Raw genomic sequence first — 27,378 nt, forward strand, 5'->3', positions numbered from 1 at the left:
AGGTGGAGCAAGGCTAGGGTCTTGAACTGGTGTACAGGAGGCGGAGATTCAGATGGGACTTCGCCGATCTAGGGAATAGACGTAGAGACGCACGCTAAGATTTGGAAATGGAAACTATACTTCAATAAAGACTTTATACCGTTCTACCGGCTAGCGTTGGTCCTTTGTGAGCCGGGACCTAGAGGCAGTCTCTGACACCAGCTTTTCGTCTCTGCACTTGCAGCGTCTACTGGAAGATCTGTGAGCTCAGAATAATCTAGCTAAACAAAGGGGATGTCCTGCGCAAAGAGCTTCAGGCTTTATACAGCTGTGGCTGTGCATTCTCCACTGGACATGTGCAAAAGAAGCTGGTGAGAATACTCAGGATTCATTTGCACTTGTGATTCACTTATACTCAGGATTCATTCAATACTAGGGTGTGACGAGGCACCAAAAGTCTTAAACTGGGACCCAGTATGCCAGGCACTGGTTTTCTACTCTCTATACTTCCAGGCTGCTGGCTGGGAAAGGAAATTGCAGCTGGTTAGAGATAGAACAACTGTTGAGATGTTTGCATCGAAAGCAATATCTTCATAATCACCATCAACAGTAATAATAATAATAATAATACGGATCAGAATCCTCCTGGCTATCAAGTGGTGCTTGAGAGGGACTCTCCCAGGACCAGAGGTTCCCCAACCTTGCACCCTTGTTTCCACATTACCTGCCTGCTTCCTCACCTGCTCTAGGTTTTTTTTATCAGCACTCGGACTTCAGTTCCTGACAGAGAATATTTTGTCAGAGATTTGAGATGCCTAATTCTTAATGACTTTCACCAGGCCAAAGCTTCTAGATTATGATGCCGAGCAAGTCCCACCAAAATGAGATTCTGTGCTTTGGCTTTGGTGGCTTGTTTTTTGTTTCATTTCATTTTTTTAAAAAAGGTGTTGAAATCGTCAAGCTGTATATTCTCGAATCCTTTGAAATTTACGCTTGTAATAATGAATTACTCACTAAAAGAGTGATTGCGTCCTGCAAAAATGAAAACTTGGTTAATAAGTGTGTGTGTGTGTGAGAGAGAGAGAGTGAGTGAGAGAGAGAGAGATGGATGCAGGATTCACCTCCCCCACACGGAGCAAAGAATTAGTCAGGATAACATCTACCCACAAAACTGCTGTTACTTTTGCTGCATAACTTAACACAGAACTAACTTTGGAAAGTTACTTAAATGAATATTTGGAACCCATGAAAATAAAGCATGTTGCTATGCAGAGTGATAACAAGTTGAAGAGGATTGTGGGGGTTTTTTTAATGGCTTTTTGAAAGTGCACCAGTTATTTGGGCAGATGCCAAAGACACAATTTGTTAAAAGTTCCTTAGAGGGACAAAGCTTTTTTCATAGTTAAAAATGCTTTCAAAACAAGGGCTAATCTGGGTGTTTGTGTGTGTGTGTTACCAAAACAGCACCCACAGATGCAAATACACCTGCATACGACCTCCATAGTGCCCAAAGGGCCCTCCCGCTGTTGATAATAAGCTCTAGAGAAGCACTCTGTTGCAGCCAACAGAAGATGTTGAGGAAATATTTCTCCAGTTTGCAAAAGTGCTCACCAGCCCAGAAAGGTTGACGACCCCTGGGCTAACAGGCATTACTTTTACTGAGATTAAATAAAACTTACTCCCATATCTGTATACCTGGACAATGGACTGTACTGATAACTGGTAACAAGATTGTTTGCTCCTGAGCCAACAGAGATGTGTGATTATTCTGCGTCGCTTTCTGAGTTCACTATTTCAATAGTTGCCTAGTGGGTCAACGTGGCATTGCCAGTTCACATATATACCCACCTATACAAAGACGGAAACACCTGTATTTGCATATGCCTTTGAATCTACCTACTGTCTAGTAGCTTGAACCCTGCAATTTCTCTTCTCACCTCCACTCTACTTCGCAACTGAGCCACCTCACCAGAACTTATTTTCCAAGGAGCAGTCTGTCATGTGCTCTGCTTACATTTATCAGTTTGGGCTTTAAATAATCTGGGGTCAACTGACCTTTCTCAGACCCAAATGACTCCAATCAGTTAACCAGCACCAAAGCAAAAAAACCCCACAAAACCCTGAGGTTAATTTCCACCATATGAAAGTTGGCTGGAGAGGGGTGTAGCAGATGGACCTATTGACCCTTCGCAGATTAATTTACCTGCTGCTGCAGGATCACCCACACATTATGAATTTTTATATTCCCCCCTCACCCATTTGTTACCCTACCTTCCCAAAAAAAGCTCCGTTCAGCTCACCATAACTGACATCCTAAAAGCATGCATACTAAGCTGTCAAAAACCCATAAGAGCAACAAGCAGTCAAAACAGAAACAGATTGCGAAGAAAGAATTAGTCATATGTGAGAATCATATTTAACCTACAGCCTTCAGCAGACTGTGGCATTAAAAATGAAGCAAATTTAAAATGAGCACAATTGAAACTACATTCCATCCATCTCAATCCAGTATTTTTGCTTGGAATCAAATCTTCTTTCTAGCTGCAGACAATGATTCTCGTTCCCACTACCCTTTCTTAGGAAATGGGCCCCCTGTGCTCATTTAGAAGTGCAGTTAAGAGAGTGATAAAACAAGGAGGTCTGGACTGTGGATGAACTGTTGATTGGCCTGCACAGCAGGACCTTAGTTCTGTCACTGCTTGGCATCACTTGTCCATGGAAGAAGATTAGTCAAAGGTTGCAAAGAGCAAAAGGAATCCTACACGGAGCTTTCTTATCCTTCTTGCTTTGATAGGCCTGTGTTCTTTGTGCAAGGACTCCCCGGGGGAAGAATTCCCGCCTTAGCTGGCTTCTTATATCAGCACATTTTAGTCCGTAGTATCACTTTCTGTGTTATTTCTATTGAACAATCTTTGATACCTCCAACAATTATTTTGTTTTGTTCACCTTCAAAGTTCACTTCCCTGGAAAGAAGGGAATCACATTACAGCAAGGAAAGCTAAAGTAAACTTAACTGAGCTTTTCCAACTGCTGCTCATTTTAAAACTGAATTGGAGGTGGCGAAATAAATGGAAGACCACCAAGACTCTTGTATTCTGTATAGACTTCTTCACTGTATTTTGATAATCCAAAGCAGTGAATAGGAAACAAAAACAAATCAATGTTTGTAACAATGCAAAACAAATGTACAAAAAATTATGTGGCCAATGAAACAGAGGCTATGGTCTTCACGCCATGCACTCCCATGCTTGCTTGTTTACACTTAGCCATGGTTTGGCTTAGCATTGTGTGCAAATTGGGCCAATGACTCTCTGATGTCGGGTGCATAATTGTCCATGAGTCCCAAGTTTCCAACACATGATGGATTGGGTGTTACTTTGCTCATGCATTGGCAACTCCTGTGGATGAAAAAATGCACTTGAGATAATGTGTGATCCAAATTTGAAGCTTAAGCAAGCAGGTCAGACCAAAGACAATGACGACCCTTTGGACTGAGGGCCAAAGTAAATGGTTGGAGATTCATGGTCAGTTCTCCAACCTCTCTTTTTTTTTAAAGGAAATTTCCTAAAGAGGCAAATAGCAGGTGAAGGTTAGGACTTGGGGGGAAAGACTGCTCATAGTTTTTGAACACCTTGTCTAATGTGACTCTGACAGGTATGAACTGAATGGGTCAAGGGGACACATTTGTAAAGCCTTTGAAGGCATTGGGCATATTCTGCAGAGCAAACCTGGAGTTGCCATTGAGTGTACACTTAACAAGGAGCTGCAGCCAACTGGAGATCCCCAATATATTTTTGTCATACTAGGTGTGTACATCTATACATACAATGTACACACATTGTGTGTGTACTCAATACATCTTATGCATATACTTTACATTTAAAGTGTGAAGTGGTCCTTATCAATAGGTTTCAAATGCCTTAAGCATTTTCTTCAAAGTCTAGAATAATTTAGGATTATCTCACTTGTATAGGTGGTATTGGCTGTGTGCACACTGGGCATTTACTGTGAAATTGGTATGCTTTATTCATCCATTTTTATGGGGCATCTGCACAATATCCTGAACAAAACATTACCCTTTCATGTTTTCTCTGTTCAGTTGCTGTTTCATTCTAGAGCTAAGAAAAGCTTACTTTTTCCTTTTTTAACGATGTGGAATAGTAGTGCAATTTCCCCAGGCCTATTGCCCTGCTTTTCTACCCAGGATAGATTGCTCTTGCCATTTGCTTCTCTGTAGTCTGCCTCTTCTCTCTAGGAAACTTCCTTTTCCACATGCATTGCCATTATACCTTTTCTCTCTTCCCCACTCCCAAAGTTCAGCTGTGGTGGAGGGCAGGGGGAATCATGACTGGAAGTGCATGAAAGGAAGTTCACCCACACTTAATGGCCACAATGCAAATTGTCCCCTTCCAATAGTTAGGGCTTGGGGAAACGGGACTGCTCATTTGTCTACAGAGTGCTAGAAGGCTGCTATTCTACTTCCAGCTTAAAGCAGAACATCAATGATTGGGTGCTGCTAAATCTCCCATATACAGTTGCTCTGCCCACACACTATGTAAGGAAGATTTGCAGAGTTCAGTGACTGTTCAGCACCAGATGTGTATTATCTCATCACATACATATGCTGTAAAGGGGGAAAAATGTTTGAGCCAGAATATTCCTTCTCAACTGAAGAGGCATGACTGGTACCACCAGTTTGTGCTGACATGAGTAATAACCTACCCAACCATCTCCCATATCAAGCTGTGGGAGGGAATGAGAAGAACAAACGCTCCAGGTAGAAACCTAGCTAGAGCCCACTCATCTGGCATGCCACTTATGTAATGGATCCCCATGCAGATGTACCAGCTCCTCTGAGTCTGCTTAAATTCCTACTGATATGTGGATCATATGCTTTATGGTTGCAAAGGGGTGTAACTGTGTGTTCCTCCCTTTGTCAGCTGCCGGCCCACCCTGGTCAGGGATATGGCAGGAGGGACTGGTGAATCTTCCATTCCACCTGCACGGGGGCCATGCTGACATAAAGTGGGGAAGTCCTGCCTCTTCCATGTTGGCATAATCTGAAAAGGTCAGCTGGAGGTGGAAGGAAGTGAGCAACATTAAACCAAACCCTCTAGCCAGTGCATAACCATGGAGAAGGCTTACTAGAAGGAGACAAGAGAAGGGATTGCAACTTAGTGCCATGTTAACTCCTTGCCCTTTCTCCCATCAGTTCCTTGAACCTCCAGAAGTCTTTTCTAAAGGCTTTTGCTAGCCGGCTGCTGTCATTACATAGGACTTGGGCTCTCCTGGAGCAGATGGATATCTTTGAAATGCAACTCTAATTTATCTGTGTCTAAGTCAGGGAAGGGAGGATGATTTAAAGGCCAAAGAAGTGCACTGGTGTGGGGTGCTTGGGGAAGCACTGTGACTCTGTGGTAGAGCCCATGCTCCACATGCAAAGGAGCCCAGGTTGAATCCTCAACATCTCTAAGTAGGGCTGGGAACAACCCCTGCCTGAATCCCTGGAGGGCCACTGCAAAGGCTTTGCAGTTAGAAAAAGTAAAAGTAGGGGGGGGGGAATCAAATATAAATAGTGGAAGTATACAAAAAACAACAACATTATTTTCCATCTTCTTGTAGGTTTCATTTCATTTCGAAAAACACAATTTTATTTGATGGTTTGTTATTGTTTATATTTTGAATTAGATCTATATATGGGGGCACCAAAATCTTTTAAGTGCATAGGGCCTCTAAAGGTCTTAATCCGACCCTGCCTGTGTGATCTGACTTACTAAACCCTAATGCTTCAAAAGGTTGCTCGTTATATTTTTGTCATATTTTTGTTGTTCCATTTTGGAACGTTTGCAAACTAAAAGTGGCAGTTTAACCCTCATCATGCATATTAACCTACCTCTTCCTCTGGTCAGCTTATTTGAGTGAGTTTGTATCTGATAACAGTTTCTTTATTTGGCATACAGGGGTCTGGCAAATAGCACCTCAGGAGGTGACATTATCATCCCAGCTGTGAAATAACAGGCAGCACCCTTCCTTATCCCTGTTTTACTACACCACTGGTCCACAAGCACTTATTCCACAATAAATATATTCTTATTCATTCATGCAGAGTTTCACAGATGTCCTTTATCCTCAAGATATGCCTTCAGTTGGGCTGTTCTAGCCTCTCATTATGCAACAGTCCATTTTCAAGAGAAGGTTAATTGCTACGTTTTTCTTATTTTATTTTTATTTTGCCAGCAGCACATTCCTTAGTGCCTTTCCTTATTAACCTTCAAGATTAAGCTGTAGGTGATTATGTGCTTTCCATGTGGAAATGCTGTTCTCTTTTGGCTAAAAGACTGGGAGCTGGTTCAAATGGCTTGTAAATGCCACCTCAGTGTGAGCTTGGCTAATAAACAGTTGCAACTGTATAAAGGATGGATAGGGTTTTACAAAATGCAGACCTAGCTGAGTGTCTGGAGATCATTACTGAGCAAGAAGAGGCCCGTTGGCCCTTCTTTCTTAGAAAGTGTGACATGTAAGCCTTCCCGAGCCGCTTGGAGAAAGAGTGGGATATAAATGAAAAAAAATAAAATAAACCTAATTGTTTGGGTAGAATTTTCCAAGCTTACCACTCACTCAGCAGAATCCCATTGTGTCCTAAACTAGATACTGTATGGTGTTCTGTAGATGCAGTTAATATGCAGTTTGTTTTAGAAAACATGAATAGCAGTTGTGGGGCCACATGGGGCTGATAGGGAAAGTTTACCCCTCTTTCCCCCTCTGCCTTGGTCATGATGTAAACCAGGGGTCAGCAAGGTTTACCTTGCCTGGGCCAGTTCACTCCAGTGGAGATCCCTCTGTGGGCCGGATTGCGTGTGTGTGTGAGTGCACACGTGATTTCCGGTGCCACAGAAGTGAGTCGCCGTGCTGTGCTGGTTTAGCGCAGCGCGCGGGGACTTGCTGAGCAGGTGGCTCGGTTTGGGGGCGGCTCATGGGCTGGTTAAACGATCCCTGTGGGCCGCTTGTGGCCCATGGGCCTTAGGTTGCTGACCCCTGATGTAAATTGTAGTAAAAAGAGTTATATCCAGCTAGATGATGTCATCAGAAAGGGGAGGCTTTGTTTTGGAGTTACATTAGTTGGAATACAGATCTTGAACAAGTCAGACCTGTAACAGGTCTCTTAATACTGGGGTGGGGTGGAGTGGAGTCTCCCTGAAGCTGCTCTTTCCGTTGGCAGGGAAGCCCGCAGTTTGGTTCCAGTAATGGAGTTGGATGAAACAAATGCATTTCAAAGGAAACAAATGCATTTTAATTTCACATGTTCAGATGCAAGTCATTAAGTGATGTGCAGGCTTGTGTGAACCAACCGTTGGAGGCAGTAAGTCCTATTCTGTGTCCAAATTCTCTATCTGTGTAGCACAGCATCATACTCATCCTTTTCACCAGGCTGTAGTAAACCTTCCATCATAAGCTGCATTGATTTACAGAGATGATCTTGAAAAAGATGAGCCTATTGGAAAAGTTGAGATAATCTGAAAGTATCCAGCCTTCAGGGAACAGAGTAATAGTAATAACAAAGAAAAAAAACTCCTCTTACCTAGCAGCTCTGACTTAGTACTATTCCAATTAGATGCTGTGTAGTGCGTTCTAGAGACCACTGGAAGGTGAAATCCCTGCAGGGAAGGATTTGTGAGATTCTGCAGGAAATTGGTATTACATGTAATTGTTTCCTGCTGAGAAAGATCTAAGAGAAAGTTGAAGAAAAGCTGCTAGGCTTTTCAGCAATCACCTCTTGAATATAGATTGAAAATGAGTTTCACTCCCTGCGTACCTACCATAGGGGCCCCAAAGTATATTTTGCTAGAATAATGCCTCATTACGTAATACTGGTGAACTGCAAAATAGTTTACCCTGTAAGTCAGAAGTCTACTGCATCTCCAATAAGCAAGGTGTTGGATAACATTAGCTAGGATGACCTGCTGCTTGGAGTATATGCCTGGAAATAAAGGGACAAAATTGAACTTGAAAAACAAGCCCTGGTTACAACTTTCAGAGGGGTAGCCCTGTGGCTCAAAGGTGTAAAAAAAACGACAAACAGTTGTTAGAGCTGGCCCCAAAATGTTTTGATTCCTGAAATGAAGGGTGAGCTCACTATTCCTACATAAGCTGGATGGACAGGTACCATCAGAGCACTGCAAATGGCTGAGGGGTTCAGCAGGGGACAAAAAATAGTGTGTGTGTGTGTGTGTGTGTGTGTGTGTGTGAATGTTGCCACCACTGTCCAGCATCATCTACGTAAGGTAGCCGCCTGCCTCTGCCTAATGGTAGGGACAGCCCTGTATTAAGTTTTGGTGGGTTAGTCCCCACTTCAACAGATGCACAGTGTTATCCTCGTTTGACATATACACATGCCTAAATCCTAGGGGTATGCAGCAGCTTTGGAAGCGTCCCAAATGCCAAGTTGAAGTAGGGAGCTTCAGAAGGAATATTGGGCTTGTCCAAGGTGAAGCAGGATCTGTACAAGGTGCCCCAAGTCAAAGTGGGGACTCCACTCCCAGTGGCCTTGTTGACAACTCAGGTGCCAAAGAAGTCAGCACTATTCTCCCCATAGGCAACTGAGGCTTGCCAAATCCTTCTAATGAGCATGGAAAATAAGTCATAGGTGAGATTTTTAACTGGGCACTTTCTTGCTCTGCCTCTCAACCAGTGTGCTGCAATGAACATTTGACCTGCAGAACAAATAATAATCCTTTGCAATATACTCTTTGAAATGAGAAGACATGGACATTGCCTTGAGTTTCATGGTGACAGACAAAAGGCAGGATATACTGTATAATAAAAACAAAAACAATGGTGCCTAGTTGTAGATACACTGCAAAAAGATGCTGCTTGCAATCAACTTAAATTCCCAGCTAAAAACTTTCAGTTTAGCCTAAATGCACAACTGTCTTCTCCCCATTGAGGGAAATATTTTCAGCGCTGCTGGCTTACAGTGCAATCCTATCCATGTCTACTCAGAAGTAAGTCCTATTGAATTCAACGTGTCTTACTCCCAGGCAAGCAGAGTTAGGACTGCAGCCTTATTACAGTACTCAGTTGCTTCTTTCATCTGTTTGGCTGCTCATGAGTTGCTGCAGAGCCATTTTAACCAGACATATCCTGGGGTGCACTGTTCCCACATCTCCCTCTAGATTTGCAAAAGTAGGCCATTGCCAGCCAGCTGCTGGTTAGGGTGCCCCTCCTTGTTGAACGCAGGCTCTGTATTATTTATCTACCCAGGCAACTGTTCCAAACTCAAAGGCTTTGAACTCAACAAAACAGGGGAAAGTAGCAGATCACTGCTGTAATTATTGCAAACAAAAAACAGAATTTTAAAAATGTACCGTAATTATTATTCTTTTTACAATGTGCCTCACTTTCTTGCTTCCAACTGGTGCCAGATTTATGTCCTTAGATCTCTAAGAAAATTGCTACTTGGACTTCGTTCACTTGGACACGAAGATGCATTTGCTCTCCAGAGTGAGTTTGCTGGCTCCACAGCTCCTGGTAATTTTAGGAGGAATGATGGTCCCTTAGAAACAGGGACGGTAATACCACAGTAGTACAGCAGCCGGCTGCAGGAAATAAACTGTATAACAAGTACAGAGGACCACAAGGCTCTTTAATCTTCAACACTGTTCTTTGTCATGCTACTCATTATTCCGTTTCCCTGTTGTTTGCATGCATGTGCATATTTTAAAGCAAGGACACGCATTTATATGCTGGCTGCAAAAGAAGGCAATGGGCCTGAGCATGACTACACAAGATAGGGGAGAATTTCCTTCCCTCCCAAGCTCATGCTCACATTGTTCATTAAGCTGCAACTGCACTGTCCTAAGGACAGATTGATTCTAAATGGAAATGATGCGGTTTCTGAAATGTGCCCACCCACCATTTCATAGAATCATACCATTGAAGGGACCCCAAGGGGCATCTAATCCAACCCCCCTGCAATGCAGGAATCACACTAAAGAATGCCTGTCCAATGGCCATCCAGTCTCTCCAATGAAGGAGAGTCCACCACCTTCTGAGGTAGACTGTTCCACTGTCAAACTGCTCTTATTCCTGATGTTTAGTCAGAGTCTACTTGCTTGCAGTTTGAATCCATCACTTTGGGTCCTCTGGAGTAGCAGAAAACAATCTTGCTCCTCCTTCCATGTGACAGCCCTTCATATATTTGAAGATGACTATCATTAATCTCTTTGAGGGGGGGCTTTCCTTTTTGAAATAAGTTTATTTATTTGTTTTCCAGATTACAGTTTTATAATCACATATCCAACATACAACATAAAGAGAAGATTCCATAGAATCTCCTGGACTTCGCTCCTCCCCTTTGTGGGTCCTATTATTAATCATTTCCTCCTGCATCTTTTATAATAATCCAAATCTTTTACATCTTCATTATATCCAAAATTCACCACTAAACTACAAGTGTTATTCCATTCCTACTAACAATTTTAACTGTTTACAATGGTTTTTAAGATAAATTATAAATTTTCCCCAATCTTTATTAAAATTTTGTTCTTCCTGATTTCTGAGTCTTCTGGTCATTTTTGCCATTTCAGCATAATCCATCAACTTAATCTACCATTCTTCTCTGGTCTGGACTTTATCTTCTTTCCATATCATATAATTTCTTTGTCTTCTCTTCTCCAGGCTAAACATACCCAACTCCCTCAACCATTCCTCATAAGGTTTGGTTTCCAGACCCTTTATTATCTTGGCCACCTCCTCTGCACATCTATATGAATTGGTATTGAGGTTCTAACAAAGGTTCTAACTAACAAAGGTTCTGTTAGTTGCTTTTTAATCTCCTCACATCTTCTCACAATCAGCTCACACATTCACCACAAATGTAGAGAATTCACTTGTGCTATCTGCACGTATGACCCAGGCTTGAGTGTTGAGTAATCTAGTGATGGCAGATCTAATGAAAGAACTGCATGTGCGAATGAGCCCTGAGCTGCTTAATGACCCAGGCTTTTTCTCGAGTCTGGAGTGCATTTATGGAGGCTGCACTGAAAGATCCCCAGACTGCATGACTTAATGAATAAAGCACATTGTTCACAGAGGGTCTCACCAGAGGCAAAACTTTGAAAAGTGCAAGAGTCACTGTTTTGTGGACCTCTAACTGCTTTATCATATGGTCGGAGAAACCTGGCAGTTCTCATATGGCAGCATATGAACTCATTTGAAAGATTTCTGTCAGATCACCCAAACAGATAGTCAAGTTCTAGCTGAGAGGCATGGCCAGTAGAACAAACGAATTCCCTGCATGAATTTCTCAACCATTCATTCCTTTGTGAGGCTCACATAAATAAATTATTTGTTTCTCCCCTATTCAATGTACTGAGAAAGCCTCTGACTTAGGCAGAGTTCAGTAAAACTGGCAGCCCTCTTGAATGCCACATAACATTATCCAAGCTCAAACTACTAACTGAGCATCAAGCACAAAAGCAGTTGAGTTGTCTATAGTAATCACACAGTCCTTTGCCTGTACTTCAACCATATTAGAATTTATTGATCTAGGGCAGGGTGGGGGAACCTGTGGTCTTGCAGCTGGTGGAACTTACCCTAGCGTAAGCCTGGAAAATGGGTGGTTGAAGGGGGAACAGGTGGGGATGGGCATATGCTGGATCTTAACTTTCTTCAGCTTATTCATGTGACCTGGCAACCTGGCAGAACTTGTACCCGTGAAAAGGTAAAGGTAAAGGGACCCCTGACCGTTAGGTCCAGTCACGGACGACTCTGGGGTTGCGGCGCTCATCTCACTTTACTGGCTGAGGGAGCCGGCGTACAGCTTCCAGGTCATGTGGCCAGCATGACTAAGCTGCTTCTGGCGAACTAGAGCAGCGCACGGAAATCCGTTTACCTTCCCGCTGGAGCAGTACCTATTTATCTACTTGCACTTTGACATGCTTTCGAACTGCTAGGTTGGCAGGTGGTGTAATTCAACTCTATTTCAAAGGATTATGTACATACAAGACATGGGCGACAGCGCATCCCCACAGACAAAAAGGGGTTAAAATGCCTGTAAAAGAGTGTGAAAATTGGAAAATTTGCACACAAACAGAATCTAGCAATCCCATGGGCCTTTGCAAGTGAAATCCCAGGAGCCCTTGCACTGACCTTTGAGGCCTGTGGAGAGTTTGAGTTTGAGCAACAAGGTTTGGAGGGAGCGATTGTGTGCTTGCAGGCTTTTTCAATGGTGCTCCCAATACACATGACTTCACTTGAATGTGTGATACCTCAGAATGTAACCCCCGTGTAAATGGGGAGTTGCCTGTATTTAGAATTGCTCCCTAATATAGGTACGAATTTATTATGGGCAGGCAGGTCAGGAACAATTTTGTAGCCTTGTAACTTTTGTTGACTTATTAGCAAGGATCTTTTTTGGCTCATCCCTTCTTAGGAATTCTCTACTTCCTGTCTGCAAAAAGAGGACAACTCATATATTTTGTTTAATTCAGAAAACAACCCTAAGCATATGTAATTGACTTGCAATTGACCTCTTCTTAAAGTTATCTGTTCCATCTTTACTGATGTATGGTGGGCCTGAGTACTTTCCCTGAACCCCTCTTTGATCTAGCAGGTCAGCATTTGCAAAGCTTATCTTAATTACCCATCCCCTTGTTTAGGTAGTCTCAAGAAAGACTCCCCAAAGAAGCTTAGGGAGCAGCTGAGATCAAGCAAGAACAAATTAATGACCATTTGATAAGATTCATAAAGGGCAGAGATAGATCATCCATTTATCTGGCAGCCAAATGTATAGAGTAAATAAGTATGCTCTTTGCCTCTGTATTATCTCAGATGTCATGCTTTCTTTGGATTAGCAGAGAGGTGAAGAGAAGTAACAACAGCACCAGTTCTGCTTTATCTCTCCATGGGATTTGAATTGAAGTCTGATGCCCTATCAGTTAAGGGATGTGTTTGTCTATGTGTTTGCTGCCTTTCTATAGCTACAGATTATCTTCTAATTTGCGTGGAAAGTAGGATACCTGTTTTAGAAGGGGTTTCCTGCCCTGTCTTCCATGCTACAGCCGCATATCCCCTCCGCCCCAAAAATCTGGAGGCTCAGGAGACCCTCCTATACGATGCTGGATTGGGTGTGGGGAGCCAAGAGGTGAAGGAAAGGATGTTGTTAGCTAAAAGGTGAAGCAAAAGTGTGAGTTTATGTCTAAAGGCCTTGGATAGAACAAACACCATTAGATGTACTGCTGGATAAGTGTTTCATGGCTCTTACATTTGTTTAAAAAACAATACAAATTGTGTGTGTATGTGTGTTTTAACAAAAGCTTCCCAACTCCCTCTTCTTGACCATGTGTGACCAGGAGGAGGCTAGACTTGTTCACATTGCACAATTGTGGTTTAGTGCTGCATCCAAACACTTCCTATGTTTATCTCACTGTTTTATGCATAGAATTACAGCCTTTGTCCTAGGCCAAACCAGTATTCCTTCTAGGATTACGAAAGAGTAGGCTGCTCTGGAGTAAATGACCTGAGGACTGCACCTGCTAGCATCATGTGTGAGGGGCAGTGAATAAGCCTGTGTGATATGTCAAGGAGCACATTGGCAAAAAGGATTCCTTGCTTGGCTTCCTTCCTTGCCTCCCACAAGCCCTCCTGTTCTCCATGCGAAAGAATGTTTAGGAAGCTGTTAAAACTGTTAAGAAATTTAATCACCACATGACCAAGGTCAAAAATGCTGTGAAAAGGGAACCAAAGAGCTAGTAAAAAAAAAAGAGTCAACTCCCCCTCTTTCCAGATTGTTGCGGTAAAGCACTGGGTGCTCCTCTGCTTTAGATAAAATACAGGGGTGCATATTTTTTCTAAACAGGTGGCTAGCCATCCTGGGGCATTTTTCCCTGGGAAGGCTAACTGTGACTTTGTTTTTGAATAGCGCCTGTTGAACATGTAATATATTGCAGCTCTAAGATCTTCTGAGTAGGATAAGAGGAGTAACAGAGCTGCACATTTAATCTGCATATGTGATGAGTTAGTTATGGTCGCCTTCAGGTATTTGGCAGTTTCGAGATATGCTCTGAAATGCAAACCAGGCCTCAAGGGCTTTAGAGAAAACTGTGTAAAAAAGAGAGAGAGTTTTGAATGAAAAATTAACACACATATTAACTTCTGCAAAGTGAAACCAGCTGGCAGCTGCTAAAGTCTGCTCGTGTCATTGAGGCTGCAATCCCACACCTACTTCCTTGGGAGTAAGCCTCATTGAGCTCAGTGAGACTTACTTACAAGTAGACATGTGTAGGATTGCCTTGGTAATTACTTCTTTCATGCCCAGCTGAGTGATTTGTTAAATATATATATATACACAATTTCATTTTCAGAAATAAGTTATAATTTGCACTCCTTTAAGCTGTCAAATGGGACACGGGTGGCGCTGTGGGTTAAACCACAGAGTCTAGGACTTGCCAATCAGAAGGTCGGCGGTTCGAATCCCTGCTCCTGCCAACCTAGCAGTTTGAAAGCACATCAAAGTGCAAGTAGATAAATAGGTACTGCTCCGGCGGGAAGGTAAACGGCATTTCCGTGCGCTGCTCTGGTTTGCCAGATGCGGCTTCGTCATGCTGGCCACATGACTTGGAAGCTGTACGCCAGCTCCCTCGGCCAGTAAAGCGAGATGAGCACCGCAACCCCAGAGTTGGTCACGACTGGACCTAATGGTCAGGGGTCCCTTTACCTTTACCTAAGCTGTCAAATAATTCTGGGAACTGTCGTTCGTTAAACCCACTCTACCAATGGCCGCTCTCTGTGGGGAATAGGCAACTCTCAACACCCTCAGCAAACTGTGGTACCCAGATTTCTTTGGGGGAAAGCATGACTGTTAAAGCAGTATAATGTTGCTGCAAATGTATGGGATGCATGTGACGTACGGCATCATAATCTAAAAAACTCATGAGATGTAAAGGGCAGGGGAAGAAAGAGGGAGTGGGCTCTGTCTTCTAAAGGCAGAGGAAAATCACCGACCCTGGTCAAGCAAAGCTGAGGATGGGGCAACATCTGCCAATCTAGGTGCCTGTGCTTTGGGGAATAATCACTTGCAGCCAGGCCTTGATCCCACTGAAGACAACAGTATCACCCATCTTGGTTTTCAACAGACACACCACTTCACTTACCACAACATGACTCATCAAAAGTAATATGTGATAAGGGGACACAATGTGAGGGGGAGATAGAGTTTAATCTCTCATCATCTCACACCATAAAAAGCACAGACTGAAGCTGCCATGCATAAGCGAAGTGGTGTGTTTTTTCCCCAATAGGCCACTGCTGCCATTCTCCAGAGCATTTCTTTATTAGGGAATAAGCTTAGATTTTAGCTCCCCTTGTAAGAGTAAATAATGGCCGTCCACCCCATTTTTCCACAGACAGCTTTGCCCCTCCCGTTCTTCTGCTTGCTGGGAAGGTTTGCTACCCTTCTTTGTTACTGTCACATTCACACATGACATTTAAAACCCTCTTATACTACAGAAACAGTCATCGCTTCCCCCCAAAGAATGCAGGAAACTGCTGCTTTTAAAGGGTGCTGAGAGTTGTTAGGAGGCCCAAACATCACCTGGCATGGGGGGGAAAGTTTCACCTAATAATTTTCTGTGTCGCACTCTTGTTAAATGACAAAAAAATGAATCAGTCTAAAAAATGTAATGCTTTCTATTAACGCCCAACATGTTTGACCCTCCAGATGAACCCTAATCCCCAGATTCCCAGCTTTCATTTTTCAGAATGAGTATGTTTATTGCATTTGTAGAACCTGAGATATGCAACAAAATGTACAGGTGTTATTCTTTGCAAAAAAAAAACAACAAGCTTGCTCCCTCCTTCCTTCCAGTGTTTTTCTTTGCCTCCCGCCCCACAGTGACAATAATTCCTGTGGATGCCTGTATTCCTCTCCTGGTACAAGTATTATGCTTTCTTCTTGAACAAATAACTCTTCTATGCATTTTGAATGAAGCAAAGTCAGTGTGCCTGAGCTGACAGGGACCCTGAAGAACATGGTTCTTGCTCTGCATAGATAAGACAAGTGCAAGGTAGAAGGTAGAGACTCCATTCATAGGAAATGAATCCATAATAAGCAGGATATTAAAAGATAGGGGAAACATGCGACCACAGTAGGAAGGGATGGAGCAGTGCACTTCTCTTCCCAACTGGCCATCCAGATGCTTTAAGGAAGCTGAGAATCATGGTCTGAAGCAACATCCCCCCCCCCAAGTCTGAAGTGGTACAACCTGGGCACAGGTTTACCATGTCAATGATTACCGTACATAGTCATGGTGTCTTCATATAGCATTAAAACCAGGGGGTGGGGAGGAACAGCCCCAGGATTTCCCTCCCTGAGCAAGAGCGACTTCATCTGCTGAAGTACCTGGGTAATCAACAGGCTCCCCTTGCTGTGGCAAGTAAATGAGGTGATAGTGAGACTTTCAAGTTTGTTTTTGTGACTCATCATCCAGAGTCCTGCCTCTTTTGGGATGATATTTGTTGCCCATATAGTGGCAAAAGAAGCACCAGCGCTGTGCAGAGTGTGAATATTTCAAGCGCGGGGTGTGTGTGTGTGTGCAGTGGCGTAGTGTGGGGGGTGCAGGGGGGGGCCGGCCGCACCGGGCGCAACATCTGGGGTTAGGGCAAATCCATGGGTTAGGGGGCGCAAATCCATGGGTTAGGGGGCGCAAATCCACGGGTTAGGGGGCGCAAATTACTTGCCTTGCCCCGGGTGCTGACAACCCACGCTATGCCACTGTGTGTGTGTTACCTTAATTTTTCATGGCATACACTTTGGAATAAGGATTTTCAAGCCGTGTCCCGTAAGAGGTGTGGGAGAGAGGCTCTTACGGCACATAGTCTGAGAATCTCTGTTCTAGAGAAGTGGGAGAAATCCCTGAGGAAGTTTACTGATATTATCAAAAGTTCTTTTGCTGCACAATCCTTTGCTTGGTGGCATTGGAAGCTGCCTGAGATTGAGTGAGATTGTTGGTCCTTCCAAGTAGTGGCTCTCCAGGGTTTCAGAGGGGGGTCTCTCTTCCAGTCCTCCCTAGAGATGTAAGGGATTGAACATAATGCACTGTAGCCTGCACTACTGAGTCATGGCCCTCCCTTTGGCTTCTGGCTCAGAAGTACCTTAATTCCCACTGTGTTCTATAGAACTTTCCCCCTACTGGCAACGCCAACCTGCATAGGCTTGGGATTACAGTTGTTCCATCTCAACAGGTCCTTCCAAATTTGCCTTAATTTTGCTTTATGTTTAGAGCCAGTGTGGTGTACAGGTTAGAGTGTTGGACTAGGTCAGGACCTGGCAGACCAGGGTTCACATCCCAGCCATGTTGGGGACCTTGGAGCAGTCACTGACTTTCAGCCTAGCCTACCCCCAGTGGCGTAGCGTGGGGGGTGCAGGGGGGGCGGACCGCACCGGGCGCAACATCTGGGGTTAGGGCAAATCCACGGGTTAGGGGGCGCAAATCCATGGGTTAGGGGGCGCAAATCCACGGGTTAGGGGGCACAAATTACTTGCCTTGCCCCGGGTGCTGACAACCCACGCTACGCCACTGCCTACCCCACAGGGTTGTTGTGAGAATAAAATGGGGAGGAAGAGAACTATGCATGCCACCTAGAGCAGCTCCCTGGAGGAAAGGTGAGCTCTAAGTGTAGTCATAAGAAGATTGTGCCTCCTTTCTGAGGATGCTCGCGGGTATGGAGGGTTGAGAGGGGTGTGTGAGCATGTGTAGAAACTAGACTGCTGTACAGAAGTAAAATTTACATGTGTAAATGTACAAGTGTGCCCCTGGCCCCGCCCACCGCCAGCTTGTGGCCCGCAGGAAAGTTACCCAGAAGAAGACAGTGCTGCCCTCGAACTGAAACCAGTTCCTCACCTCTAGCTGGACCACCAAAAACCTGACCAAGCTGTCACCGAAAGTTTATGTGTCTTATCCCTGCTAAACAACAAGGATGCAACTTTCCGAAGATTTCATGGTGTGTTTTGTTTTTTGTTTAAAAGCCACGGTGATGTCTTTGTGGCTCTCTGTGTGTGTGTTGACAAACAGTGCGCTGAGAGAATGCTACCGCCCGGCTCTGTAGGTTTGCCAAAGAGGCTGCTTTCCTTTTTCAAGCCGAAGCGAACTTAAGGAAGCCCACAAGGTGTTCAGGAAGGAGGAGGCGGAGGCGGAGGCGGCTTGCAGAACTTGCAGGGAGAGCTGCTCGCTCCCTTCAAAGCCAGCCGAGCGCTGGAGAGGAGAGGAAGGGAAGGGAAGGGGGGCGAGGCATCTCTCTCTCTCTCCACCCGGCCTGCTCCCTCCGCACCGCTCCCTCCTTGCGGGGCTCCGTCCCGAGCGCAGAGCGCACCGAGGCCACCATGGGGGCGGACGAGCCCCAGGGTAAGTCGCCGGCCGGCCGAGCGGCTGCTTTTCTCTCTCTCTCTCTCCCGTCCATCACCTCCTCTGGACTATTGCGGTGCCTTGTGCTGGAACTCTGCCTCGGGGGAAGAGAAGAGACTTCTCCCCCCCCCCCCACCTCCGCCCTCCTTTTCCAAGCCGGCCTGGCTGTCACGTAGCCGTGCGATTCTAGACTGGGGCGCCTCAAAAGTTTCGGCCGTCGTTCCCCAACCGATTTTGGTGTTTGTGCGTGGCGGGGGGGGGGGCGTCGTTTCCGCCTGCCTTTCCCTTCTCGCCATCTCTCAGCCCCCTCCCTCTATGGAGATGTACGGAGGGTGCGGTCGCCGACTGCACGTGCTGGCAGCCAGGACTGTGGCAGCCCGGCAGATCTCGGCGCGGCGCTGCCCGGGCTGGGCTGGAAGGGTGCGGAGTAGGGGAAAGGAATAACAACTCCGCTCCAGATCTGGAGGCCAGATACTCTCTTCTCACGCTCTGCAAAGTGTCTCACTCAGAGTTTTATTTGTGTGTGTTTGGGGAGGGAGATTATCTAATTGTTGCCCCATTTCAATCCCCCCCACTTTTGGGGGATGGAGGGTAGAATTAAAGCGGTGGCTTTGCACCTGAGAAGGTCTTAGCCCAGAAGCAGGTTTCCATTATCCAGCTGATAAGTAACGAGGCTTGGTTTGAGCATGTGCAAAGTGCCGTTCTTTCCACCACAAAAAGCCTTTGCATCTCTCTCTCCCTGGGGGTGGGGGGGGGCACGAAATGTACTTCTGCATCTTATCTACCTGCTCCCTCTCCTTCAGTTTGTGGGAGAAGCACATAGAAATTTTAGATGATTTCAAGTTTACCTCCCACACTCTTCCAGGAATCAGGGCTGCCCTTCACTCCCTCCCTCCATTTCATCCTCACAACACCCCTGTGAGGTAGACAATGTGTGTCACCCAGGGAGCTTCTTGCCTGAGTGGAGATTTGAACACTTAACATTAAGCCGCACCAGTGGAATGAAAGGAAATCCCTGAGAAGTTTTGGTGCATTTCTGTTTTGCACAGAGCTGGATTTAGGGTTAGACAGCTGTGGTGCCCTTCTTGGAAAGCAATGGATGCTATGGACTAGCTGCTTGGCTATAGTAACGCAGTACAGAAACAATAGCATTTCTATATGGTGTGAAGAAATGCAGATTTGCAGATCTGAGCACATACATTCCTTGTCTTACAGGACAAGAGGAAAATCATGCCTGCAAATTGTGTGATGAAATGGGCTATCAGTGCAATAATGAAAAAAGGTGTTCCAGGCTTGAACTTGGTGCCCTCCAGCCTGCAGGCTGAAGTTGTAGTCCAAAAAATTGGGTAAATGGAGAATCGTTGGACTCTGAAGAAGATGGTTTTCTAAATGCATATTAAATGTCAGTTTCTGAGCACCACTCTGAGATTCCCTGCCCCTGTTTGTTTTATGTGTAAGTTGAATCTTCCATGGAGATCAGGTGTGCTGAAAGAATGCAGTCCATTCTCCCAAATAACAAGTACCTAGCAAATGTCATTCTTGCTACAATTCAGAAACAAAATGTTTTCACCTGTGGCGAAAAACAGTATATAAAGGGGAGCTTTTCTTTTCTTTTATAAAATATTTATTGAGATTTTACAAAAAACAAAGGTTTACAAAATAGAAAGAAAACATATAAAAAAAGATAAATAAAAAGAAAACATACAAAAAATACATAAAATAGAAAAAAGAAAAAAGAAACATACAAAATACAAAAAACGAATAAGTAAGAAAAAATTAAAAACAAATCCATTGTATCTTTAAACGCATTAGCTTGTTTCCTTGACCTCCTCGCACCTCCCCTTTTTGTGTTCCCATTTACATAATCAAATCAGCAAATCCTTACCCTCTTTCCTTTATCTTAACTCTATATCTTAACATATTATAACTCTATATTTTCATCCATTATCAATCCATTTTTGCATATTCTTATTAACTTTGTTGCTAATACCACTTATTTTCAATCCAACATCATTTTAACATTCATTAATTTTACAGTGTTTCTGCAAATAGTCTTTAAATTTCTTCCAATCTTCTTCCACCAACTCTTCTCCCAGGTCTCGGATTCCGCCAGTCATTTCCGCCAATTCCATATAGTCCATCACCTTCCTCTGCCACTCTTCCAGGGTGGGTAAATCTTGTGTCTTCCAATACTTTGCAATAAGTATTCTTGCTGCTGTTGTTGCATACATAAAGAAAGTTCTATCCTTCTTTGGCACCAATTGGCCGACTATGCCCAAAAGAAAGGCCTCTGGTTTCTTCAGAAAGGTATATTTAAATACCTTTTTCATTTCATTATAGATCATCTCCCAGAAAGCCTTAATCTCTGGGCACGTCCACCAAAGGTGAAAGAATGTACCTTCATTTTCTTTACATTTCCAACATTTATTATCGGGCAAATGATAGATTTTTGCAAGCTTGACTGGTGTCATGTACCACCTATAAATCATTTTCATAATATTCTCTCTTAAGGCATTACATGCCGTAAATTTCATACCGGTGGTCCACAACTGTTCCCAGTCAGCCAACATAATGTTATGTCCAACATCTTGTGCCCATTTAATCATAGCAGATTTAACCGTTTCATCCTGCGTATTCCATTTTAACAGCAAGTTATACGTTCTTGAAAGTATCTTAGTTTTAGGATCTAACAGTTCTGTTTCCAATTTTGATTTTTCCACCTGGAAGCCAATTTTTTTATCCAAATTATAGGCCTCTCTTACTTGATAATAATGAAGCCAGTCTCGCACTTTATCTTTTAGTTTTTCAAAACTCTGCAATTTCCATTTGTCTCCTTCTTGTTCCAATATTTCCCAAAGTGAGATGCAGTTTGCTTTCCTTTAGCAAATTACATAAATGTTTGACATACCCCATCCACCTGGCCATGCAGTCTGCATGTGCCTTCAGACCATTGGCCCATCTTGCTTGTCTGTATTGTCTGGCAGCAGCTCTCCCAGGTTTCAGAGAGGGGAAATTCCCAGCCCTTCCTGGAGAAACCAGGGATTGAACCTGGGACCTTCTGCTGAGTTAAGCCTCTTTCCCATCACTAATATAGTTCATAGACGCCATGTAATATTCCCAGCCCCCTTTCTCAAAGTTTTGGATTAGTTCGTGTGCTCTTAAAATCCTCTTGAACTGGGACATGTGATACTTCTGGTGCTCACAGAGTGATAGGCATTAAGTCTTAGGGATCTAACACTTAAATTAAAGCATGCAAAATTCTCTGCCAGGATCCTGCTGCCTTTGCATCCCTGGGGTGTTTATTGTTCCCCAGCTAAAGCTCTGTCCAGAGCTATACACTATAAATATATTGAATTAAATGCTTGTTGAAGACTGCAGTGAACTCCAGGTCTCCCATTCTCTGCACCGCTCTTCCAAGATGTAATCAATTTCAGCCATAAAATGCCACACACTTGTCTGCTGTTTTAAGCACATTTAGTTTATAACAGTCAGCAATGTTGACACAGTCAGCTTTAGTTGGAAAAAAAATGCAGCTTTGAACAAGTATAGGTAGGGTTTTAAAACCTTATAGCCTACGGAAAGAGTTTAATGAAAAGTATGGTTCCTTCGGTAAATGCTGTAAGTTGGTTTGGGGTGGACTGTGGGGGGTGTTGTTTCATCATCATTTAATAACCCCCTTTAAGACTGTGTTCATTTCTGGATCAGTCTTGGACAAATTGGTGCAGAAAGATACACCTCATTGCACCCCAAGACTTGGTGATGGGAATGAGTGGGAAGTTCTTCACGATGCAGATTGCAAGCAGATGGGGCACTAATCCAGAGCAGGCCCACAATGTGGGGGGCAAAAGGGTTCAAGCCCCCTGCCCCACAGGTATAGATCCCAATCTTGCTTGCCTCCCTGTGCCTTTAGTTTGTTGCTTAAAAGCTATTCCTGCAGTTGCTAATTGTGCAGATGTTGCCAATAGTGGATGGAGTGGTGGTTGCAGTGCAAACAGACCGGTAAGTGCATCTGATGGGCTCTGCTGGTGCATTTGCACCATGCCCGCCTACCCGCCCCCCTTTTCCCTAGTGACTTGGCTGTTAGGCGGTTAGGTGAGCCCCACCCCAACACCACATCATCAGCTGTTGGACTCCAACTGGACATCAGACCCAGGCAAAAAAGGCATGGTCAAGGTTGGTGGAAGTTGTATACAACAATATCCTGAGGGCACAGGCCCTTGCATGGGACCTGAAGCTCTTCTAGTCTTTGACAAGTTGTGCTGTGCTTAGTTTGCTCCCAAGGTGGTCTGTGATAAACTGATCCAAGAGTGGATGCAATTTGCATGCCACCCAGTGTGCCAATCAACCCCTAGATTTGCATACCACGTGACATGCTACTAGTGACAGTAGTGGGTGAGGAGGAAATAACTCCACATTCCAGAAATAACACTGCAAAGAGTGCCTTGATCCCTTAGACCACTCTTCTGTAATTGCTTGCTTATTTCGGAGTAGCCAACGAGACGAAAGCAATTTGAGGATCACCACTTTATCCTCTCTCCATTTTTGACAGATTACAGTGGTATATTGTATTGTACACAATTAGACTTGTCTCTCATGATCTAAGGAACACAATGGGGGGAGTAAACAAAGGACTTCTTGTTTGATGAAGAGGAAAGCAAATAATCTTTGCAAAACTGTGCTTAATTATGGTGAGATGGTTGAACAAATACTTTTTTTGGACTGTGTCAAAGCAGCCACCTGCACAAATGCAAGCCTCATTTTGGCCAGAGTATATTTATCTTCGGGGTGATGGTTTCTGAAGTTCTTGGGAGAGGTGACCTGCTCATTGTGAAACGTGGCCTGAGTCTTCCATGTTAACAGATTTGGCTGGAGTCCACCCTAATTAACTTTGAGCTGGAGTGCATGTGTGTTTGATGGAGGAGAATACAGCACAGCATGCAATCATGGCTGTGTTTAAACTTTTCCTTTTCTGAACTCTCTCAACTCACCAAGAGCTGCACCTCCAAAGTCCTTTGGGCCTTTTAGCAAAGCCATGTATTTGGGTTTTAACAGATGTTGTTTTCCACTCCTTTCGTGGAAAAGGTTATCTTGCTGGCTATTGTGCATTGTTCCAAGGGCCCATGGCCTGGCAGTGGAATGCTGGGGGAAGCTTGCTCGCTTCCAGCTACAAAGGAAAGTGCAAGTCTTCAGCGGCCTCAGTGAACTCTGTAGGATCTAACTGTAGATGACTGTGCAGGCTGATGGGATCTATTAACATGCAAGGGAGGCCTGGCCAAGTTTGTCTCGAGAGCACCGTCGTAGAAAATTCAATGGAACAGTAATCATTATAATAACAGATGCTGAAAGATGGCTGCATAAGGTACATAAGTTTTTGACTTCTGGAGCAACTGGTGGTTCACAGCATCCACACGTACCTAGCACACACTTACAGGTCAGTCTCTCGCTAATGGCTTGGCACCTTGATTTCTATCATAGTGGCTTTCCAAAAGTTGCAGCTGATCTTTTCGGGGAGCACAGATAGCTGAAGGGAGGAGGACTAGGGTGGCAGACTTCGCTTAATTGAACTTGATCCAAGCCTAACAATTTTTGCATGTGGTATAGTTTCCATTTTAATAGATGCATGGAGGGTTGTCCTCGGTAGGCAGGCATATATCTTCATGGGTGCAGAGGAAAAGAAATGGCATGCATGCCTTAAAGGTATGCAAACTTGAACCATTCAGGTGAAAGGAAAGTAACATGGATTTCAATCATCCCAACTATACCAGCCTGGTACAGGAGTCCTTGTCTTCCTTTACTTGTGGTCATCCTCTTTTTCTTCTAATGCTCTTTTTTAATAAAAAAATAAAAAGGAAAGGAAAGGAGACAAAACTAAATTCTAGGTGATTTGAGCTATCGGAAAAGAGCTGTTAATGCTTGAAGCTTGTCGGAACAGGTTGATCACTTTGATTGTATTATGAAGCAAACCTTGTACCCCTTTTCTGGGGTTTTCGCTATCCAGGGTTTGTTCTTGATGACTGCAGTTTGTTGGGGATGGGAATTTCACCTCCCACCAGAACTGCAAGGATGGGAATCAGGTTTAACTCCAACCATAATTTCAGTAGTAGCGGCTCTTTGTTTTGTTTTCATTCCAGTTGGGAAGGGGCATTATGGTACTGCTCTTTTGGGGGCACTGTGATGATAAGAGCAGAAATCACTCTTGTTACTGGGAAGGTGTGTAGGGGGGGCAGCTCATTCCTACTGATGGGGATCCCATAGGTTATTGCAATTTGTCTCTATGTACAGAATGAGCCAAGATGCAATAGGCAAGCCTTCTGCACATTCTTCACCTGTCACAATGATGGTAGGACTGGTCTAAGTCAAGGTGCCTTGTATCAAAGGCCAGCCAAGTGATTCTAGCATCTAAGGCAAAGTGCTTCTCCCACACCTGAAAAATGCTATAGTTGCTACAAAAAGTAACATCGGGGCAGACTTGGGTAATACTGAGCCCTGAGCGAGGACAAAATTTGGCACCCTTCCCTCTCTCACTTTCTGTTTTGCGCATGCCCCCAAGTACATGATTATTTTGTGCCCCCTTGCATTGGTACCCTGGGCAGAGGAACCGCCTGCACTGTCCTAAATCTGGTGCTGGCAAATTAAATAACCAGCAATTCTCTGTCCTTTCAGTACACTGAAAAATCAGCTGCTTCGCCAGAGTGGTGAGGCTGACTGGGTGTTTTCTTGTAGTGTAGATCACATAGTGCTCTCTGAAGCACATCTGTAACACCAGGGTAGTAAATATTGTCCCCACTTTACAATGGTCTCATTCCAGTCTCTACATTCAGATCTTCTTCAGCGTAAGCCCGTGCATTATCCTTACTTAAAACTACCAGAAGTTCGGCTCTGCCCTCGCCGGTTCTGGAAGGACCTTTTGGAAAAGTCACATACGCTCAGAGACTTTGCGCCTGCACATTAGGGGAAATAGGAAGCCCTGAACACTTATTTTTTAGATGTCCTTTTTATGATGAGGCACGTAGAGATACCATCGACCCCCATCTGGTGAGGCTTGCTGACCTTGTGGACAAGCCTAAACTCAATTTTCTCCTCTTAGGCAAAAATCACAAGACGACCCGGATGGTCGCCAGATTCTGTGCACAGATTTGTAGGCGCAGAACAACCCTGGAACTAATAGCTCACTAGGAAAACTGCCGTAGCCGGCCTCCTGGGTGTCCCAGGGTCAATCTGCATGTTAGTTTAACCTTAGGTCTTTTTGTGTTCATGTGCCTATTTCAATTTTAATCTATAAGCTGTTATTGTATATTGTTTTAAATGTCTATTTCACTCTTGTGAAAGCAGTCTCAGTTGTGTTTCTTGAACTAATATTTGACCGTAATAATAAATTATTATTACTATTACTACTGGAATACTGAACATGCCTAAACTCCGTGAGAAGTACTTTAAGCAATTGAGGTTTGTCATTCAGCAAGTGAGAAGCAGTAGCATACTCAATTCAGTGTTGTACTCCTTATAATTTTGAATAGAGTTTGAGTCTCTTGGGTAGCGTCTCACTATAGTTCCAAGTTATACGTTGTTTTCTTGCTTCCCTCTCCATTCCTCCTCTTTTTCACCTTCAGTATTTTAACCAAGGACACTTGTGCTTCTCCATCCCATGTGTAAGGCACATCTGGGCACTGCTTATCTCTCTGGTGGCAGTAAGCCTCCCTTATTCCTTCCCTCATTGCTCCCTCTATAACTCTGTAGAGAAATATTGGTATCTAATAGGCAACTATTTGGAACTTTTTATTTGCAAAACAAGGTATAAATATTCTAATGCAGGGTTTCCCAAACTTGAGTCTCCATCAGTTGTTGGACTACAGCTCCCATCATCCCTAGCTTCGGATAGTTGGCCTGGCCTCTCAGTTGATCAGGGTGGGGAACTGGTGGCCCTTCAGGTGTTGTTTGACTTCAATTCCCATCATCCCCAGTCAGCACAGCCAGTGGACAAGGATGATGGGAGCTGTGGTTCAACAACATCTGAAAGTTCATGAGTTGAAGTTCCTGCTCCCTTGGTCATAGAGGTGTGGCATGAGCCCCATGAGAAGAATTTGGCTAGGACCCTGAAATTAGCTAGGCCTTCACTGTGGGTAAACTGAAATTTCTCTGAATGATGGAGTTACCCTGAAACAACAATAGTCCTATTCACACATTGTGATGAACAAAGATGTGACTGGGGTGGAAGGATTATCCACATTCACACATTCAGCTGAGCATGTATTTTTATTTATTTGAAATATTCATAGGCGGCCTTTCAGAGCAAAACGAGCTCATCTGCATGCAGCTGTGTGTGCACATCGCTCTTTCCAGCTTTTGTTGTGTACGCACACAGGTTACATGCAGATGTTAAGCAAAATGCATGAAGGTTTGGAGTGAAGTGGGGGTCAGCATGTTCTGTCCTGTTCCTCATCCACTCACCTCAAATACAACTTAACAGGGCTATCTCTCTGCAATAACAAGATAAACTGCTGGAGGGACATGTGGAATTCACTACAGAGGTGAAAAGATGAATATTGCATCATTATTATTTCTTAAATTTCTGACCCACCCTTCCTCTCCAAAGGGCGGCAGACAATGAAGTAGCAAAACAATACTGCTAAAAATAAAATGAAAACTTATTTAGGACATCTAAAAATATTAAGAGCATCTATTTTTTTTTGAAAAGGTCACATACCCTCATAGCTAATAATTTCACGGTTGCTGGGAACAGTGTCTATCTTTAAGCCATCAAGTGAGCAGAATTGTTAAAATTCTTCCTGAATGTTGTTAATGAGGACATTTCCACCAAGAAGGAGTAGGCCCTTTCATGGGTCAACAGCAGCTGGGCAGCCGTGAAACCAACATTTGGGGGGTGGAATCTAATGAATGGTGAAATTGTCCATCAACCGTTGCCTAGAGCCAGGTTGATGTTTTGCATATTTAGTCAAGGCATTCTGAAGTGTGCCGTAAGTAAGCATCCAAATAAGTA

At 44.0% G+C, this 27,378-nt stretch overlaps 1 protein-coding gene across 6 annotated transcripts in view; it reads left to right on the forward strand.

The window, feature by feature from the left end:
* The window catches only part of JCAD (junctional cadherin 5 associated), a 77,012-nt gene that overhangs the window by 23,480 nt on the left and 26,154 nt on the right, over positions 1-27,378 (forward strand). The window contains exon 1 of one of the 6 annotated variants that reach the window (XM_083579258.1): positions 18,124-18,380. The exons of 4 other annotated variants lie outside the window; for them this stretch is intronic. The gene's annotated coding sequence lies outside the window, so the exon portion shown is untranslated. Of the gene's footprint in view, positions 1-18,123; positions 18,381-23,582; positions 23,812-27,378 lie in introns of those variants that run through there. One more of the 6 variants, XM_083579263.1, reaches the window with a different exon arrangement.

Source organism: Podarcis filfolensis (genome assembly GCF_964270895.1).
Source record: "Podarcis filfolensis genome assembly, chromosome: 12".
NCBI lineage: Eukaryota > Metazoa > Chordata > Lepidosauria > Squamata > Lacertidae > Podarcis > Podarcis filfolensis.